Source organism: Ambystoma mexicanum, chromosome 6q, assembly GCF_040938575.1.
Source record: "Ambystoma mexicanum isolate Mex_15411 chromosome 6q, UKY_AmexF1_1, whole genome shotgun sequence".
Classification (NCBI taxonomy): domain Eukaryota; kingdom Metazoa; phylum Chordata; class Amphibia; order Caudata; family Ambystomatidae; genus Ambystoma; species Ambystoma mexicanum.
Window position 1 is genome coordinate 543,248,691 of NC_090937.1, and position 16,478 is coordinate 543,265,168.

The following is a 16,478-nucleotide window of genomic DNA, read 5'->3' on the forward strand; positions in this document are numbered from 1 at the left end:
CTGTAATACAAATGTGAGTATTGTCAGCATATGATTGCAAACTTATTCATTGACGTCTCAAAATTTCTATAACCAGTCGGAGATATAAGTTGAAGAGAAGCGGCGACAATGATGAGCCCTGTGGAACCACACAATCCACGATACATCGATCTGACGTGAAGGCTCCTAATCTAACACATTGTTTGCGCTGTTGTAGAACAGATCTGAACCACCGAATGGCATGCTCAGAAACCTTCCCCACTGTCTTCAACCTCTCTAAAAGGATTGTGTGGTTGTCCATATCAAAGGCAGCTGACAGGTCAAGCATCACCAAAAGTGAAAGCTTGCCCTGATCAGCCACCCTCAAGAGTTCATCATAGACTGCCAATAAAGTCATCTTTGTGCCAAATTTCGGACGGAACCTGGACTGTAAGGGGTCTAGAAGAATTTTTTCTTCCACAGTGCACTCAGAACTAGCAAGACAGCAAAGCTGAGGGTTCAAAATAAGTGAAGGTACACCTTTTCAGCATGCAGGATTTTGTAGTAAATTATTGGAAATGTTATCACCCCCTCTAGTAGAACTAGCATTAATAAAATGCAAACCCCACACAGGAGGGCGGGATTTTATTTCATTAGGAAACAAAAGAGCAGACAGAGCAGCAAAAGATGCAGCATATCTACCAGAAGGAATACATGTGCTGTAACCCAGTGAAAAGGAACAAATACCCCTACTGCCAGTGCTAAAACAGAGCAACCCCAATCATGCAGATAATAGAGTTGCAAGGAGAAGCATCAGATGAGGAGAAAGAGTTGTGGAAGAGGAGAGGATGCTCTTTATCCCCAAATAAAGTCGTATGGTGGCATGATAGCACCGGAAAAGTGATTCTGACAAATACATTGTTGCAGGTGGCATTGGAACAGCTTCACTACCCTGCCCATGAATTGAAAGAGCATTTAGCTGCAGGGATAAGTGAAGACTGGTTCATGCCAAATCCACATGAGGATGTTGTGGAGTTTGTAAATAACTCTATGATATGCCAATAGTATATGCCGGTCACATATTGAGAGTTGTTCAGGGAACATTGCCGCAACCGGAAGTGCCCCTTCTGGCACTTTCACATTGACTGTGTTGAAATGCACCTCTTATAGGTACCTGCTTGTAGTGGTGCGCCCATTGTCATGTTGGCTTGAGGCTGGTCTCTGTGCCCATAATGACTTCTGCTCTGCGGCTAAATTCCTTGTGAGGGAGGTATTCCCAAGGTGGGGATTCCAGGTGAAATTTTGAAATGACAATGATCAGCATTTTACTAATGATTTAATAAAGTAGATAACAACACTCCCGGTGTTAAGGCATAAACTCATCCACACACCAACGGTTTGGTGGAGAAGATGAATGGACTGTTTAAAATGCACTTTGAAAAGCTTATGCAAATGTTTGGAAAATCTTGGGTGCACTCTTGCTTTGTTAGCACTGTGCAATACACTACTAGGAGATCACCACTTGACTCCTCAAGAGATTGATATAGAGCAGGGAATGCATGCGCCTATACCACTGTTCCATACAATCTCTAATGCACATTCTTCTTCTTGCATTTTTGGGGGGAAATTTTATACATATCTCAAAGAACTTAGAAATTCCCTTTGCTACTTTGCTACATATCCTTGCAGAAGAGGGCAAAAAATCAAATGGGACAATTAGGACAATTTCCACCACCAGCACTTCTTTACCCGGGGAGAAGGTATTTGTCAAGAATCACATCTGCAAATGGAAGGAGGAGAGGTTCACCGGTGCACATACCATGATCTATTTGACACCTGCAGGTGTGAAGATAGAAGGGCGGCGAGCATGTGTCCACATCACTGATGAACACAAAGACAAGAGCTCTATGTACCCAAGCACAAATGATGGGAAGTATATAGGAGATTTCTTTATACTTTTTCTCTGCTTTTATATTATAATGAAAACCAGTGAAAAGAAATGATGAAAATGTCTTTTGAAAAATGTTTAATGAACAAAAAACTAAAGTTTTCAGTGTTTTGGAGTGTGATGATATTAACATGTTTTTTGATATGATTAATGCTTTTTATATATTCGGTTTGAAGAGAAAAAAAGTTGAACACAAGCGAATAAGATAATAAGTATGGGAAAAAGGAGTTCAATGAACAAAGAAGAATTTCATGACACTGCAGGAGAGCCAGATTCATCAACTAGACATTTTTGGTACAACGAGATTTTGCATGTGGGGAGAGAGACAATGCACCTGTCGCTCTGCAATTTTAGAAGTTTATTCCAGGAAAAAAAGGCAACAGTTCATTGGGTGGATGAAGAGGAAAACATTTATGAAGACAATTTCGTGAAATTAACAAAACATTTTGAAAATGAGGAAACCCTGCATAAGGTAGCGAAATATGTCACTGAGGGTCCTAAACAAGAGGATTTACAAATAAGCGACCGCAAGAAAGTATGGAGGGGTACGCATACCCTGGTGTCATACGAGGCCATTTATGAGGATAAAGGGAGCAGTGTAATACGGGGACCAATGGGAGGGGGAATAACGCAATTTCGTGCTGTAGGATTGGTAGGTTTTGAAGAAAACATGGGTGCCATGGTGAATAACAGTTGCAGGACAGTCTGGGGAAATATGTATATGCATTAACTTGGTTACATGAAAAGCATCAAACAGTTGACATCAAGATCTTTAAACGATTCCCTTTGTGTATCAGATCTATATACCTGGACACTAACTCTGGATGCACCAAGGTGATGCGGAAATGCAGCGTTGACACAGGGGACTGCTGTGGTGATGGATGTATGGTGGGCCTATGGATCAAACGCTTATTCCCAGCTTCAACCTGACTGAAATGGTGTTTGTGCCCTTGTCATCTTGTACAGTCCTGTATTGGTGGTGCCTCGAAATAGCACTACCCTGAAGATTGTGTTGCAGGAAAAAATGGCACAGCAAGAAGAGGATCAAGAAGAAGCAGGCAAACAATTATTTTTCAGAGAAAAGAGCAAAAAACCTGGTCGCTATCCCTGATGAGTTCAGACTATTCCCCACAGCTCCAACATTTTTTTTTACCTCACTATTGTTCCCAGGTGTCCAGGCCGCCACTAATGTAAAGTGGTTGCAGCTGACCAGATATGAGCTTCTACATTTTCCAAATTCAACAGCAAACAGTTTGAATGCAATTTAGGAGAAGATGAGGGCACTACGCTTGGTGTCCCTCCAAAACAGATATGTGTTGTGGAATTGCTCATGGTTATCGAGGGAGGGTTCTGTGCAAAACCTGGGAGCAGCTGTTGCACAATGATACCCGATGGAGAAGCTTCAAATGGAATATTAAAAGCTGCCATAACAGAGATACAAACACTCCATGAAAAGACGACCAGCGATGGTAATGAAGTGCAATGAAGTGGTTGGCTGGAAAACATTTTCACATGGATTTCCACCTGGCTTTCTGGACTGTTTCGAGTGACTGTGCCCACGTTGGTGCTCATTCTCATCACTTTCTGCATCATTAAATACATGTTTATATTATATTCTAACAGGACAAAAGGACAGTTGATGTCCTTAAGTGTTAGAAAAAAGGCTACCAAAAAGAAGGGTGGTAATAAAGTAATTGGGGAAAATGAAGGAGGGGATGTTGATGGGTGGGTCTTTACACAACCAGCAGATTTAGAAAACTATGAGCAATTTTGGATCTCATGCCTAAAGAATGACACAGGGTGTATATGGGTGGGGGAAACTCTGGATGGTTAGGAGGAGATTGTGAAGACATGACTAGGCTGAAGAAATGTGGTTTCACAAAGATAAAGTAACAGTAAGGGAACAGGAGGCACACACAGAGTTAGTTATTGATAGATCAATAAAAGGTGGAATATTGTAAAACAAACGCAAGTTCTGCACAGTGAAAAGGTGCACACATATCAATTGAGTGAGCAGCACTGTAAACGGGGAGGGGGTTCCTTTTGTTCATTACACAAGTCAAGACCAAAATAAAAGTGAATTACATATAAAAAAAATGCAGGTGTACTGGTAAGTATAACCAAACTAGGCTAACACGTGGTAAATAGTCTTTATAGCAAGTCTTTGCAGCAAACGTGTGTTAGCTTTTTATAATCTGCAACAAAGCCGCAGTGGCTGGTTACACATCACAGGCCACACGATCTCAGGCTGGTATGGTAAGAAGCAAAACAATAGTTGTTATTTTTTCATGGTCACAGATTAGAACCCATGGGTCTTGCATAACACACGGAGAGCATAACCTTTGTAATAAAAGGGATTGGCAAAACTTGATTTTAGAACCACAGTGATTTCAAATTCCCCTTAGTACGTTTTGCCTGGGAAGAAGGTAGAAGATTTCTTAATATGCAACATTTGTATAGCAGTATGTCCGTGGTTTAAGGCTCTGACAGTGTCATAGTGGGGAGCGCTTCTCACGAGAACTTAGATGAGATGACCCGGGACAGATGAATAAAGTTCCACTGGTCATCTCAAATCTTGTTTGAATATATCTGTCCCAGCTGCATCTGGTCCCTGGATAAACCTGTGTTACTTCTTGCCTACTTACACTCCTTTTTGACTACTTTTGTAATTTTTGTATTGGTGAGTTCTGAGGCTACCCACGACACACAATTGTCATGTCAGCACACATACCAGGGCAAAGTACAGCCCAAGTGTCATTGTGATGCATAAGGACATCACATGGCATCAGTCAGCCACCCATATCCACCCATATCCACAGACACAACCACGGTCAATACATGACACACAATTCATGATTGGGACAGAGAAATGTAGAAATTGAGTTCCTGGGTAAAATGCCTCTGAGGAGGTGCAGCTGAAAGTGGGCCTTCTAGGCAAGGTATGCAATGTGAAGACAGAAGGAGAGAGGATTCAAAGATGACAACAAGGTCCACTGACCCACAAGAGGGTAAGTGAAGTGGGCCCATGGAGTGTGGCCAGAATGTGGGAGGGAAAGAGGGAGCAGGGGTCCCAATGAGTAGGCTCTCTTTGTCACTGGGTTTGACCAGAGATTGGTAACAGTACACAATGCATGTATATCAGATGGGCAGTCATGAGTGTGAGAGGATGAGGAGGAGGCAGAGGAGTGAGGCTTGGTTGAGAGCTGTGTGACATTCGCATTACAGTGGGATGGCCCTGCCCTGTTGCTCCCGCTCAAACCATGCTGTTGGGGAGGCTGTGCATGTGCAAATGTGGAGCATGTAGGACATATTGTGTGACATATTTCTTGGACTAGTGATGAAGGTCAAGCAAGGTCCAAGAGTGGCATGCATGTGCAACAATTAATGCCTACAGTAATGCCTTTGGTATATGTGTTCTCATTTGCAAAGCAGTCCCTGTCCATGAACATCATCCCACGATGACGTGTCAAAAGTTGATGTCTGTGAACCGCCTCCAATGCCTATCACATTTCACCTGGATCAACAAAGTCATCATGCCACATATGACTAGGCGATGTAGCTGGCATATCTGACCTTATCAGACAGATGACACAAGTATGGGGAAGTGTACATGTATCCAGTTCACAGACAGGCCAATGTCTGTGCAACTGCACAGCACAGTGATGGTAGTGACAAGGCATGTGCCTGTCAAGTATCAGCTGACTGACACATACAGGCATTTGACATCAGACAGGTGCTTGCAGGTGCTTTAAATTTGAAGTAGGTTGATATGTTTGAACAACTACCATGATGGTGCAGCTCTGTGGATTAAGTCCCTTTAGAAGACAGACTATTCAGAATGTGCAGCGAAGATGCAGAGGCAACCCCAGAATGTCTGCTGTATGGTGACCCTCAAGGGTCATGCCTGTTGCCATCTTATACAACATCCTCTCTATCGTTCTTTTCCATCAGTTGGATGTGAGAGGAGTCTGCTTTGCGAACTATGCCAACAACACCCAATATGTGATTCCTCTTTCGGGTGTCTATCACTGGCGTAACTTGTAGAAAAAAATGAAAAAAAATATTTTTTTTCAAAATATTTTTTTTTAATTTCTTTTTGAAATCACTTTCCCTTCATAACGACAATATTTCTGTAACAGAAATAATGTCTTTATGAAGGCAGAGTGACTACAAAAAGAAACTTTTTTTTGAAGTCCGAGAGTTCCCCCTACCCCATGACATGGAAGAACCCAGGCTGGAGGCCTCCATGTCACATGACATGGGGTGGGGAAGCCCTATGACTTCAAAACAAAATAGTTTATTTTTGAAGTCTTTCTGCCTTCATAAAGAAATGATTTACGTTATGGTTTGGTCCTTAACAGAAATAATTTCTTTATGAAGTCAGAGTGATTTCAAAAAGAAACAATCAGTCGCCAAACTTGCGCTTTTTTCCGGCACCCGCGAATGGGCATTAACCGGGTCATTACGGCCCCGCCGGACCCGGTAATTGGCCATTCGCGGGCACCGGAGAAAAATGCTCCGCATTCAAATTTGATCACCATAGGGTTCAATGCGAATGGGGAGCTCGGATGCACCAGCACCATTCACAATGGTGCCGGTGCATCCGACATGCTCTGCTCGCGGGTGCCGGTATGCCCGCCAGGTCAGACCTGGCAGGCGGGAAGGCACCCGGGAGCAGAACTCGTAGTTTTCTGGTCTGGTAACAACGGTACCGGCAAGCTTATCGGTACAGTTGTTACCGGACCAGCAAACCTATACTGAGGCCCAATTTCTTTTTTAAGTAATAGGGCTCCCCTCAACCCAATGATGTGTGTGAGTGTATTGTGAAAGGGTGTACACTTAAATTTGGAGGTGGCTGCCTGTGTGAGTGTATGGTGAAAGGGTGCACACAAATGTATGGGTGACTGGGTGTGCGTGTGTGCGTATACGGTGAAAGTGTGCACACTTAAATGTATGAATGGCTGCCTAGGTGTGCCTGTATGGTGAAAGAGTGCACACTTAAATGTAAGGATGGCTGGGCGTGCATGTGTGTTTATGGTGAATGGTGTTTGTGCTTGTGTTCAGGGGCACAACAAAACCTACATTTCGGGGGGCTGATCCTTCAAATTTTGGAAGAGGCGTTAACTTCACAGGTGGGGGGGAGGCAAACTTATTTGTGTGGGGGCATCTAACTTCTTTACACATTTTAATGAGACTATTGTAGTACAGCTTCAATGTTACAAGCAGTTTACTCTCTCCTTTAAGTGTGAAAGCACCCACTTATGAACTGTTGTGAGATTGAACAGTCTCCTGTTCCCTTTCTACCCTTCCAATCACTTCCCTGGCATGAAAGTACTAAACCCACATCCCAATTTCAATTGCCTAAAAATTTGGCATTTGGATGGAGGTACTAACAGTGAAATGCTTTACGTTAGTACTGGGCCCTTGTTAACAGCGAAACCCAGGTGCCATTTTACATCTGTGTCCTGTTCAGTCCGGTAACTGCTCTGAAGGTCAGCCAGGTTGAGTCAACATAGCCCAAAGTTTCTGGGGGTGAGTGCTGCAGCCCAGTCAACTGAATATTGTTAGGCCCCTGTGTTTAATGCCTTAATTACTTATTGGTAATCGTCATTACTCTTAGCCCTATTCTTCCTTGTCCCTGTACTTGTGTATGAGGCAGTACTTGTGTAGGAGGGAATATGCTTCATACACAAGCACTGGGATGAGGTAGAGGTACATGCAGGTAATGCCTGACTTAGCTACCTCTATATTCATTACTCCTAATCCCACTCTTCCTCATCCCAGTACTTGCCTATGAGGCAAGGAGCCTCAAATGTAAGCTCTGGGACAAGGAAGAGGGAAGTGAAGGTAAATCTGGGCCAAGGAGCTGATTTTGGAGGTTGGGGTAGGGTATGGGAGGGAGAGGGGGTGTGTGGGTGGTGGGATTGTGTGATAAATCATAATGGTTGTCCATGTCCAGGCTAAGCAGGCATGATATGTGGTATTAGTGGCTAGAGAGGCATTTTGGTGCACCCAGTCTAGTTATTCCTCAGTTTGGTATGACTTTTTTTGACTGCGCATTTCTGATAAAGCAGTCCTGCTAAGTGTAATTACCTGGCTAGATTGGCATTTGGGTGCTGCCAGTCTAGCCATTTCTTACTGCAGCATTGTATATTTTTTGAGCATCTGTGATAAAATGATATGATATAAGTCTATCAAAACCCACCTATACACAAGTGTTTCTTGGTGCGACAAGCAATGTAGTGAAGATAGAGGGTGGACAAGACAAATGATCTTACTAGGCCTTGTGTCATTCAAATCGTGCAAGTGCGAGAATGAGAAATGCAAGGGGAATTGGAGGGGGGAAGTGCAAGGAAGAAGGGAGGGGAAAACAGGGTTGTAATGCTCTGAGTAAGCGCAGCCAGGACATTGAGGCTCTAGGTAGTGCAAGGAGAACACAGGACTGTAGGGTTACAGTTCCAGTCCCTAAGTGCATGGTAGGCCGGAGGCAGTCCAAGGGTGACTGATCAAGAAATAGCCTGGACTCAGTGAGACTCTGAGGGTAGCCAAGCAACCAATCAGTACAGCAAACAGGTAGGTCAGGTAGGTCAGCAGGGGAGGGATAGAGCAAAAGCAGAGGAGAAGAGGAAAGTTGTGAGCTGCTTCCAGAACATCAGGTGGTCCGCTAAAGTTTGAGAGTGGCAGGGAGGCCATTCCAGAGGGAGGCACCTGCAGAGGAGAGAGATCTACCCCCACTCTCTACCTGAAGAAGCGTCTAGCCCTTATAAAGTTGCAGGTAGCCGGGGGAAGGGCTAGAGAAAAAAGGTATTTCGGAAGAGAGCGTTGGATGTAGTGTGGGCCAGACCCCAGAAAGCCTTGTGGACAATGCAAAGGGTCTTGAACTTGATTCTTGCAACAACCGGGAGCCAGTGGAGAGATTTCAGGGCTGTAGAGATATGATCCATGGGCTTGTGGCCAAGGATAAGTCTCGATGTCCTGTTCTGGAATAGTTGTAGAGGGTGAAGAGTAGAGGAAGACAGCTTGAGAAAGAGGCTGTTGCAGTAGTGCAGACTAGAGAGAAAGAGGGCTCTGGAGACAGTGAACTTCTGGGGTAAAGTGAGAAAGGGAAGATTCCCTTTGAGTAGGAGCAGCTGGTAGGTAGTGGGACTTCTTGGCAATGTCCGAGATGCTAGGAGAGAAAGAGAGAGTGGAGTCGAAGATGACACTGAAGGTTTTTTGCCTCGCAGGAAGGAGAAAGATGAGGGCCCAAGGTGGGCGGCCAGAGTGAGAGAGGGAAACCAGGGACAGGGGTCCAAATGAGACAGATCTCCATCTTAATGTCACTAAGGTAGATATCGTTGGAGGTGCACCAATCCTGAATCATGGATAGACAGTCAGGAATGAGCAAGAGATGAGAAGAGCCTGAAGGAAAGCTAAGTGTCATCCCCATAACACAGTTAGAGAAGAAGGTAGAGATCAGGTGGGCCAAAGGGGCCAAGAAGAGGTTGAAAAACCAGGGTGAGAGGATAGAGCCCTGGGGAATGCCACAGGTAGAGAGAGAGGTGGCAGAGAGAAAGGGACCAAGTTGGACCTGGGAGGGGCAGTTCAAGAGGCCACTCCAGGGCCTGATCCGTGATGCCCAGATTCTTACAGAGTCGATTGATCAGGATGGCGTGGTTGACTGTGTCGAAAGTAGAGGAAAGATCAAGGAGGATTAGGACAGAAGGAATGCTGGAATCAAGGTTAGAGAGCAGATCTTCACAGGTGTTCAGGAGAGAGGTTTCGGTGCCTCTGGCAGCTCTGAAGCCAGACTGATGGTCATGGAGACAACCAACAGATTCAATGTGGAGAGTAAGCTGGGAGATGGGCAGATTTTTTCCAAGAGTTTGCCCAGGAATGGGGTGATGGAGATTGGGCGATAGTTTGCCGGACAGGTAGGATCAGCAGAAGGCTTCTTGAGGAGTGGGTGCACAAGGGAGTGCATAAGGGGAGAGGGGAAGGTTCCAGAGGTGAAAGAGTGATTACAGAAATGGGCCAGGGTGCAGCGAGGGTGTCAATATGGTTCTTGATGGTTCTGGAGGAGCAAGGGAGCACCTGTTTGGACGGCACTTTCATGGTTCAGACTTGTCTAGAAACCTTGTCAGGTGTTGTCAGAGAGAAAGAGGAGAAAGGAGGAGGAGAGGTAGAGATGGCCAAAGGGGGGACCGACAGAGGAAGAGGGAGAGGAGGAGGAGATAGTGGACAGGATGTCCTGAGTTTTAGCAGAGAAGTGAGAGGCCAGAGCCATACAGAGGGCCTGGGAGGGAACAGGAGAGGTGGAGACCGCAACAGGATTGACTAGTTCAGTGCAGATTTTAAAGAGTTTAGCTGTGTTGTTAGAGGCAGCAGAGACCCGGGCTTCAATGTGTGCTCTCTTCTTGATGAGTGTTATTGCTTCGACTGGCTTTTTGCGCAACAGTCTAGGTATGTCTAAATGTGGCCTGGCATGCTTTACTGTAATGTTATAACGTCTACACTGGTCTACATTGTGCAGCCAGTGGGACATGTTTTCAATGTGGCATGGCATTTTTAATAGCAACGCATTAATGTTCCTGTGCACTGTTGGTGACTTGCATGTATTGGATTGGTGTTGCCCTAAAAAACAATGGCAACACTCTGGCTTTTTGGCCAATTTTTCTCAGAAAGTGTGCTGTATATTGCATTACAAAACATATTTATATCTTTCTCCTAGTACAGTGTGCGGTATACCCCTTCAGCAGCACGTTCATGCGTATTGTGCAAGTGTGATAATCTAGGCCAGCCCAGAGTGTGGCACGTCCTGTGATTTGTTGCCGAGTTGGGGGGGGGCCCTCAGCATGGCTCGCAGGGGGGCCCCCACATTTTGTGTTACGCCACTGGTGTCTATAGGGAGGATGTGAAAAAAATCCACGAAGTCTACAAATACATCCAGACCTGGATGATTCAAAATGGCTTTGCATTGAATGTTGACAAGACCAAGCTGGTGGTCGTAGGCTCACCTACTAAAGTTCGTAATTTAGACCCTGCTTATTGTAGCATTAAACTTTCAGACTGTAAGATTACTACACTGAAAAAAGTAAAAACCCTATGGGTGTTTCTGGAGCAAACTTTAAATATGTGGATGCAAGTTAATGGCCTCGTGTCAGCCTCCACAGATTGTGTCAGACTTCTATTCCAGATGCACCCATTCTTGTATGAAAATAACTGTGCTACACTAGCAAGAGCCATAATTGGCTCCACAATTGCCTATTGTTGCAGCCTCTTAGTAGGGATGATCAAAGGAGATGTATGACACTTCAAGTTATTCAGAACAGCACGGTTAGGGCAGACACAGACTGCACTGGCTCCCCATTGAGGCCAGAACCACGCTCTGTCTTCTGGCCATCACATATGACTGTCTGTTAGGAAAAAGCCCTCTCTATCTATCAGAAACCCTTCACAAAAAGCCAACCACTACACAGCTGAGATCTAGTGACAGCAATCTATTGCTGGTTCCAAGAACAAAACTGGCTATGGTTCGCAAAGGTGCCTTCCCCGTGGCCGCATCAACTGCATGGAATGCTCTCCCTCTCGACATCAGGATGGCTGCCTCTAAAGATCTATTATCAGACACCTCTTTGATAACCCTTCTGTCTATTGTCCTTCTTTTACGGCTCATCCTGGTTGTATTGTGTTCTCTGTTTATGCGCCCTCATGCATTCGGGCCGTTGGTTGCATGATATAAATAATCTAACATAACATAACGTGCACATACATAGAATGAATACAGCCAGACACACTCATTGCCATTCATGATGCCCATAACCTCCCACATGGGCAGTCTATGGCCATGTCATTTTCCAATTGTAAGGATGGCAACCTCTGCATGACAACCCATCAGCTATTGTTCACCATGTAGTGAATGGTGCAACCCCTTACTACATCCAAGTGTCATAGCACCAGCATCATGCCTGCAGCTCGAGGCTCTGGTCTGTGGGCACTTATGCACCTTCACTCTGGGAACACCACAAGGTGTGGGGACAGGCAGCTCAGATAAGCAACATGACAAGGCATCCCATAGGGGCAGGTGACAAGTGAAACATAGCATGAGATGATGTGATTGTTCAATATCTATTGCATGTACCTGTCTAGAAGTGCAGACTGACAGCCACAAGAATGAAGCAGACAACAGTACATGTAGGCGTCTCATTTCCTGCCCATGAAACATGGGAGTAACCTGTGGGTGATGTGTACTGTCACATGGACATGTGCCACACATGTTCACCAGATAGGATACTCCCAGAGTGATGGCCATGTGGCATGAGTCCGAACATCGGAAAACATGCATTACCCAGGGATGTCATACAACTGCAGCCATATGTACCACTACACAAACATGGTGGGTCATGCATGATTGACAAAACATATAATGCACAATGACACCCACTCCCCACATGTGTCCTCATAGTTCCCCAGGCCTCCCATGCCTTGCACCTGCTCAAGAAGGATGCATTGGCTCGTGGCCTCTTCATGGGGTGTCAGCTGCTACTCCTCTGGTGGCCACTCCAGCTGCCATTGCAGAGGCTAGGTTGATGCTGAGCTTGTGCTTGGTGAGACATGTGAGATCATTCCAGCACTTCTGAACCCTTTCAGCATTGCACATTTCCAAACCTAAGGCGTTGATCTAGTCCGTGACCCACTGCCAATGCACCATCCGTTGTCATGGGTGCTCCCCGCATACTGGCACATCTCATGATAGTGATCGGTCAGGTAGTAAATGAGGAACTGGAGCTCCTCATCAGTGAAGCACTTCTTCCTCTGCTGGATAGTGCCCTGTGCCGGGTCATGGAGTGGAACCTCTTCTTGCTGTGCAGGGCATCCATTCTTAGCACGGAGGGGCACTAGGTGTTGGTGCTGCTTCTCCCCCGATGGGACCATGTTGGCATCCAGGTGCTGGGCCAACTGTAGACTGGGGCCTGCCACGTCCTCCTCAGGATGGTGAAGATGTCTCCACAGCACATCCCTGACCCCCTGGGGCTGGGGCAGATGTCTCCACAGCCCATCCCTGACCCCCTGGGGCTGGGCATATGTGTCCTCATCACTTCCCCTTCCCTCACCCTGTCTGATCCCTTTACCTCTTGGGGCCTTTCCACTCATGTCACAGGTGTAAGGGATAGATGGAAGTCACACCAAGTTATTGTCCTGGGAAAAATGAGGAAGTGAACAGTCTACATGATGTGTCACATAGATGTGTGGTCCAGTAAGGCTCCAATGTACCCCGAAAGCAGGAAAATTGGTAGGGATATGCAGTGGCACCCCTAAATACAAAAATGTCATACGTGATACCCGGAGAGCTTCAGAAAAATTTAAAAAAGCGGTACGCGATACACAGTGGCACCCCTAAACACAAAAATGACCTATTTGACACACCGTAGACCTCAAAATGAAAGAAAAAAACATGCGTGTATGCGCAGAGGCAACCCCCAAAGGCAAAAATACTGTAAACAGTACCTGAAGGGAACGGATTGCATGTCACCCGAAATACATGTAAAGGACACTCGTTCGTCTTTGTTCCATCATGCGCACACCCAGTGTTGCACATCCACTTTCTTATGTATCTCCATTAATGCTGTGATCCACGTAGGCATGCTGTGTGCAGCGTGTGCAATTTCAGTTGATGCTAAGATCTGCTTGAATGACAAGGGTGCCAGTTGAGGATGTGGTGCCCATGTCCGTTGCATGCATGATGTTGTGCCAACAATTGCAATGTGTGGATGTACCCAGTGTAAATCCATTGTGGCATTGCAATTTCAGGGTCTTTGATGTGATATGTCATGTTGCTTCTTGTGTACTTTGAGTTGATGTGTGCACATGCCATGTGCATGTGCTTGGGACTATGGCATACTCACATGTGCCTCTGCAATTTATGCATGTATGTGTTACATGCTGACAGGTCGGGTTGTGAGGGAGGCATGTTGTTTGATGTGATTATGCAGACAGATGTCCAAGCAGGTGTTGGCATGGCCATGCTGTAAGTGGTGCAAGCATGAGTGACTACTGGTGGCCAGGATTCCACTGTGTGTCTTGCCAACAATGTGTCCACAGTGGCAGCCTGGCCCCTTTGTGCCTCCATGATTTACGTTTAGGGCCATCCTACCTGTTTACTCCCTGCCCATCACTGCACTAGTGGCATGTCTCCTGTAGCAACACAACAGGTTGCAGTTGGGTCACATTGCTTTGCCATTGTGCCACGTCATGTCACTTGGTATGTGCCTGCGCACTGCCCTCTTTGTGATGTGTTTACATCTTAATGTGTTCTGACTGTGGTTGTGATTGAGCATGGGCTGTAACATCTGTTTGAACTTGATTTGCATGTCCATGTGTGTGAGTGTGGATGTTGCTGGTTGTACCATGGACAATTGGTATTACTCTAAACGTTGTGTATGCCACACAGGCTTTTACGATGTACACTGATGTTGCTGTTCTATGTCTCCTTTAACGCAGTTGCTGCTGCTGATGAAGAGGGTGGAAGCAGTGCTGTGGTGCTTGGAAGCTGGGAGCATTCCACCAGACCATGTTGCAAGCCCCAGCCACTCCCCTGTGCCAGCTCATCTTCGGGGAGCAATGTGGCTGAGGTAGCACCTGGACCATTGGGCATGGTTGCTGGGGGTAAGTTCCAGAGGGTAAACGTGTCAGGGGACTCCTCAGCAGCAGGTGGACAGGGCGATGCCACACAGGGGCCATCCACAGTAGAAGACACCCTTGAGTCATCCCGGTTGACAGAGGTGCAGGAGGGGGAGGTGGCCATTGCAGACCCGCCCATGGGGTCAGGTGGGGGTGTCAAGGTTGGTGTCCATGATGAAACACTGTCCACGAGGCATGAGGCTGTGCAGACAACTGTGGAGGTGCCTGTTCAAAATCCTGTCCCTGGGTCATCGGATGCAGTAGTGCGCACCTTCCGAGATGCTTCAACCCAGACCAGCATCCCCTTACCAGCTGATGTGCCCATCAGGGATCAGGTGCTGCCTCTGCTAGCCGGCCTCATGAGGCAGACCACAGAACAAACAATTCCTGTAACAGCACCTCAATGCCTGCGGGTTGTGTGAGCGCTTTAAAAAAAAATGCAAATAAATAAAAAACAAAACACTAATTTGTGATGACGGGCAGGCTACTTGTGGTATGCTTGCCCATCATCACAATGAGCTATGTCACCTCGTGGCCTTGCTGCCAGCAGGCCTGTTCTCTGGTGGGCTCCATGGGATGCTCACTGCCACAATCCCCTCCTTGGCTTCCTCCTCTGTGATCCAGTCATCCTCTGGGGTGCCTTCCAGCCCACAAACCAGCAGTGCCCCCTGTACACCTGTACCTCCCCAATGCCATCGTTCCCACCCGAGGTGGGAGTACAAACTACATCAGCTGAGGTGGTCACTGTGCCTGCTCAGGCACCGCCATGGGCACAGACAATGGATGGACAGTAGGCACCTCAGAGCAGTGCAGGTGCTGAACACCCCAGACAATTGACATCACATCAGAGGGTGTACGGATAGAACATGCACTGGGCACAGCGGCAGCAGGTGGCAAGTGCGAAGAGGCAGACTGTTGCAGGACAAACCACCCCAAGGAGGCAGGTCGCAACTATGAGGCAGGAAGATGATATGGGGGAGTTGAATGCCATATATTCTGTGTTCCAGTACTATGAGAGGCAGCTGCTGCCAGAGAGGCAGCAAGCTCGGGAGGCCCTGGTGATGGTGGCCAGGGCAGAGATGGCAATGCACCTGGGAAAGGAGGCGGGCTGCTATCCTGCAGGTGACTTGCGGGTTGGCGTGGGACTCAGAACACCAGGTGCTGTCCACCCTGAAAGCCCTCCAGGAAACAACAAAGGCCCACCTGAGGGAGGCGGACGTGGAGCCTAAGTCAGCCCTGGTCGACAGGTTGACAGAGATTGGTAATGAGGAGTAGCCCGCTGTCTTTGTATATAGTTATTTAGGTATAGGTTTCATGTTCGTTTTTTTTTCTTTTTCTTTTGCCCTTGACTTCAGTGACTTTCCTTCCCCATTGTTCATGTATATAGTTCTTCAGGTATTGGGTTAATTTCAGTTTTCCTCATTTAAGCCAGACTTCTTTAACATTCCTCCCCAGTTTTTGCTGTATACAGTTTTATTTAATACAGGTTTTATCTGGTTACATTCCACGTTTCATGCAGTTCATTTGTATGTCTACACATTTCATTGTTTGCATTTCACCCAGTGCATCTTGTCATTGCAGGTCATGTGGATTGTGGCATACCTGTGTGTGTCATGTTGCTGCTGTGATGTTTGAGGGTGGAGGGACGCACTTGTGCCTGACATGTGGGGGTGAGGCTATCAGATGACTTGTGGCTGCACTGGATATTTTCAATTTCCATTACATGTGCAGCTTCACTGCGTGTTTAGCATCGGTGTGGTTGGCATGGAGGATTCTAATGTATGTGCGATGATGTACATATGGGTATGGTTGCAGTGTTCTGTGGATTGGTTGTGTATTTTTTGATTGACTCTAATTGTGGATGGAATGCCATCTGTTCATGTGTGTTTGCACACTTTCACATTATTTTGAT